At 42.5% G+C, this 4736-nt stretch overlaps 1 pseudogene; it reads right to left on the bottom strand.

Annotated features, from left to right (window-relative positions):
- Positions 1-275: 275 nt before the first annotated feature.
- Positions 276-4273, bottom strand: LOC148697014 (uncharacterized; annotated as a pseudogene).
- Positions 4274-4736: the final 463 nt, after the last annotated feature.

Below are 4736 nucleotides of genomic sequence, written 5' to 3'. Positions count from 1 at the left end.
TTATGCACCATTCGGCTTAGGTGGTCAGCCACCACGTTTTCACTTCCCTTCTTGTCACGAATCTCGATGTCGAACTCTTGAAGTAACAACATCCACCGAATTAGCAGGGGCTTGGCCTCCTTTTTGGTGAGCAAGTACTTTAGAGCTGCATGATCAGTGAAAACAATTACTTTAGTACCAATTAGATATGATCGAAATTTATCTAAACGAAAGACAACGGCAAGAAGTTCTTTTTCCGTAGTGGAGTAGTTCAACTGGGCATCGTTCAACGTCTGTTAGGCATAGTAGATGACATGCGGCCTCTTGTCCTTTCTTTGTCCCAAAACAGCCCCTAAAGCATAATCGGACGCATCACACATAAGCTCGAACGGGAGGCTCCAATCCGGGGGAACAATAATGGGTGTCGTGGTCAACAACTCCTTGAGTTGGTTGAATGATGCCGTGCACTCCTTAGTGAATTCAAACGCCACGTCTTTTTGTAGGAGGCGGCAAAGAGGTTGTGCAACTTTTGAGAAATCTTTGATAAACCTACGATAGAAACCTGCATGGCCAAGAAACGAACGAACCTCTCTAACCGAAGTCGGAGAGGGTAAGTGACGTATAAGATCTATCTTTGACTTATCAACTTCAATGCCGTTTTCAGAGATGATATGACCTAAAACTATGCCTTGTTTAACCATGAAATGACATTTTTCCCAATTAAGAACAAGGTTAGTTTCAACACAACGTTTTAGAATCAAACTTAGATTATGCAAGCAACCATCAAAGGAATCTCCAAAGACACTGAAATCATCCATAAAAACTTCAATTATTTTCTCAACATAATCGGAAAATATGCTCATCATGCATCTTTGAAATGTGGCAGGTGCATTACATAAACCAAAAGGCATGCGACGATATGCAAATGTACCAAAAGGGCATGTGAAAGTGGTTTTTTCTTGGTCCTCGGGTGCAATGACAATTTGATTATAACCGGAATAACCATCAAGAAAACAATAGAAAGCATAACCGGCTAACCTCTCAAGCATTTGGTCAATGAACGGCAATGGGAAGTGATCCTTCCTCGTGGTGGCATTTAGCTTCCTATAGTCGATGCACACCCTCCAACCAGTTTGAATGCGTGTAGGAACAAGCTCATTCTCGGCATTTGCAACCACAGTTACTCCGGATTTCTTTGGAACGCATTGCACGGGCGAAACCCACCTACTATCCGAGATTGGATAGATTACTCCACAATCCAAAAGCTTGATTATCTCATTCTTCACAACTTCCATCATCGGAGGGTTGAGACGGCGTTGAGCCTCTCGAGATATTTTGGACCCCTCCTCTAGAAGTATGCGATGCATGCACGTAGTAGGGCTAATTCCCTTTATGTCGGCCAATGTCCATCCAATTGCCGTTTTGTACTCTTTAAGCACTCGCACCAATTTGTTTTCTTCTTGTGCCGTGAGTGAGGATGAGATAATGACGGGCAATGTCTCATCCTCGCCCAAGAAAATATACTTCAAATGACTAGGCAACGGCTTAAGTTCAAGTGTAGGTGGCTGCACAACTGAGGGAAGCATTTTATTAGCCGAAACTGAACTTAAAATAGGGTCCAAAAACTTACCCGATTGTGATGGCAATGACTCGAGGGCAGCCACCATCTCAATAATATCCTCATTAGGGGGCACGGCCAAGGATTCCTCATGCATGCCGTGGGGTTCCTTGGTGGTTGTTTCCATGTTTTGCATGTCCCTTCCTTGTGCAATGACCAATTCAAGTGCATCGTCCTTCAAATTGTCCAAATGGTTCTGCGCCAAAAAGTCAATTATATCAATAGCAAAACATGAATGATTCTCACTAGGGTACTTCATAGAATCAGAAAGATTGAAATTAATAACTTCCCCATCAAATTCCATCGTCAAAGTGCCATTATAGACATCAATCTTCGTACGAGCAGTTTTCATGAATGGCCTTCCAAGGAGAATGGGTAATGACGGGGCATGGTCCGAGTCATCCATCTCAAGTACGTAGAAATCCGCCGGAAAGATCAAATGATTAACCTGCACTAAAACATCTTCCAAAACTCCCTTTGGATAGGCATTAGATCTATCGGCCAGTTGTATAATAACACCATCATTTTTCAACGCTCCTAGGTTCATAGATGCATAAATTGAATATGGCATGACATTTATGGATGCACCTAAGTCTAACATGGCAGATTCAAACCTAGAATTACCAATAACACACGGAATTGTGAAACTACCCGGATCTTTGCATTTAGGGGGCAGTTTGCGTTGCAAGATGGCTTAGACGTTTTCACCCATTTTTACAACCTCCTTGGTCGAAATCCTCCTCCTATTAGTGCAAAGTTCCTTCAAGAACTTGGCGTACCTCGGGACTTGCTTGATTGCATCCAAAAGAGGGATATTGACTTGAACTTTGCGAAACGTCTCGAGAATGTCCTTTTCTGCTTCCTCTTTTTTTGTCTCGAGAATGTCCTTTTCCGCTTCCTCTTTTTTTGTTTGCTTAAACCTACTAGGAAAAGGAACATTCAAAGGAAAAGCATTAGTAGGAACTGAACTTGACACGTTTTTACCTTTATTGGGTGAATTGGACGGTTTAGGATCACATGAGGCTTGCGGCAAAGGTGTTTCCACCTTGGCCGTGAGTGAGCTTTGTTCCTCCTCTTCAATTCTCAATTCTTCCTCCTCGTTGGTATGTGATGTGGGTGGTCTAGGATCAGATCCAACTTGCTTTCCACTTCACAAACTCATAGCTTTTGCAGATTCGAATCCACCTTTCGGATTGACCACGGTTGAACTTGGCAACCTACCTTGCTCTCGAAATTGTCCCATGAACTCGGCAATTTGCCCCAATTGCTTCTCCAAATTGTCCACCCTTTTGTCTTGGATTTGTCTCTCCTTAGTTTGAGTTTGTACTTCCTGCGTCAAAGTAGTAAGTAACTTAACAACTTGATCATTATCCAAAGACATACCTGAACTTGTTGGGGTAGATTGCGATTGAGTTTGATTGGGGACGAATGGCTTTGTATAAAAGCCCGGTGGTTGCTGCCTAAATCCTCCTTGTTGTTGGGGTTGTTGAGGATCCCGCCATTTGAAATTTGGATGATCACGCCAACCGGGATTGTAGGTAGTGGAGAAGGGGTCACCACGATTTTGGTATTGATTCCCATATCCCACGGCATTGAGTGTCTCCCACCCTCCATTCTCAATCAATTGTGGGCACCTATCCGTGGGATGTCCTTGCATGGAGCACACACCACAAGAAGCTACGATTTGGACTTTTGGACCGTCCATCACCTGAGAAAGCAAAGTAGTGAGGTTAGCCATTTGATTTTGAAGTTCGGTTATGGCACTTACCTCATTGACTTGGTGTTGCCGTGGGGTACTCCTCTGTCCAACGCCTTCGTATTGTTGAGCGTTCAATGCTCGATTAGCAATCAAGGTCTTTGCAGCCGTGGGGGTCTTGTCCACCAAGGCTCCTCCCGCTGAGGCATCTAGCATTTGACGTTCGATTGGTAGAAGTCCCTCGTAGAAGTATTGTAAGAGAAGTTCCTCCTTCATCTGATGCTGTGGACATGAAGCAACAAGAGATTTAAAACGTTCATAATAAGTAGGAAAAGATTCACCTTCATCTTGTTGAATTCCACTTATCCTTTTTCGTAGGAGGATGACTCGAGAAGTTGGGAAAAACTTCTCCAAGAAAGCCCGTTTCATGCTCTCCCAAGATGTGACAGTTCCGGGAGCCAATTCATACAACCAATCTTTAGCTTTATCCATTAGAGAGAATGGAAAAGCTTTCATCTTCAAGATGCTTCCATCGACATTCACCAGGGTCATGCTCGAACAAACAACTTCGAACTCCTTTAAGTGTTTGTTTGGATCCTCCATGGACAGCCCATGGTACTTCGGAATGTGATGTAACAAACTTGACTTCAATTCGAACTCGGCAGTCTTATCTGGAGCCGCCCTAGGATATTGAATACATAGGGGTGCGACATTGTCCAATCCCGAAGCGGAAAGCTCCTTGATTGTTAGGTTGTCCGCTGCCATGTCTACTTCACCCACTCTTGCCGTGGGTTCCTCTTCTTCAAATTCAGAAATGTACTCGAAACTTTCACTTGATTCGCTAGGTTCTGGGTTCTTTCTCTTTCGTCTCAACTCTCGCTCGAAATCGTCGTCAAAGTCCAAGATATGTTCATGAATCGGATGAGAACTCCGAGTCATAAACTAGTACCTAAAACAAGAAACAAAACAAGATTAAGAATCTGGAATAAAACAAAACAAACGAAAATAAAACAATCCAAGGGATTAGCAAAGTTGCTAATCCCCGGCAACGGCGCCAAAATTTGATGTGAGAATTATACGCACACAAATTAAACCCTCTTTTTATCAATTGTAGTGAAGAATGTAAGTAGGGATCGTTCTGGACCGGGGATTATGAGGGATTGTTAATCACTTGGATTTGACTCAAAAACGTAAAAACACAATATAAAACACCAAACTAGACCCAAAGAACGCAAAACTAAAGTTTAAAACACTAAGACAAACCAAAAGACTCAAAATAGCAAGAAAACACTCAAAACTGCCTTAAAACTACTTTCTGAGCAGTTTTGAGCACTAGAGAAGAATTTGGACGAAAATAGTTATAACTTGACTCAAGATACTTTAAAAACACAAACTAAATTGATTTCTAACTAATTTGACACTCCAAGTAAAGGGGGATTTTGA

This window comes from Pyrus communis, chromosome 5, assembly GCF_041283825.1.
Source record: "Pyrus communis isolate YQ-2024b chromosome 5, ASM4128382v1, whole genome shotgun sequence".
Classification (NCBI taxonomy): Eukaryota; Viridiplantae; Streptophyta; class Magnoliopsida; order Rosales; family Rosaceae; genus Pyrus; species Pyrus communis.
The sequence above is the reverse complement of the archived record's forward strand: the minus strand, read 5'-3'. Positions and strand labels throughout refer to the sequence as shown.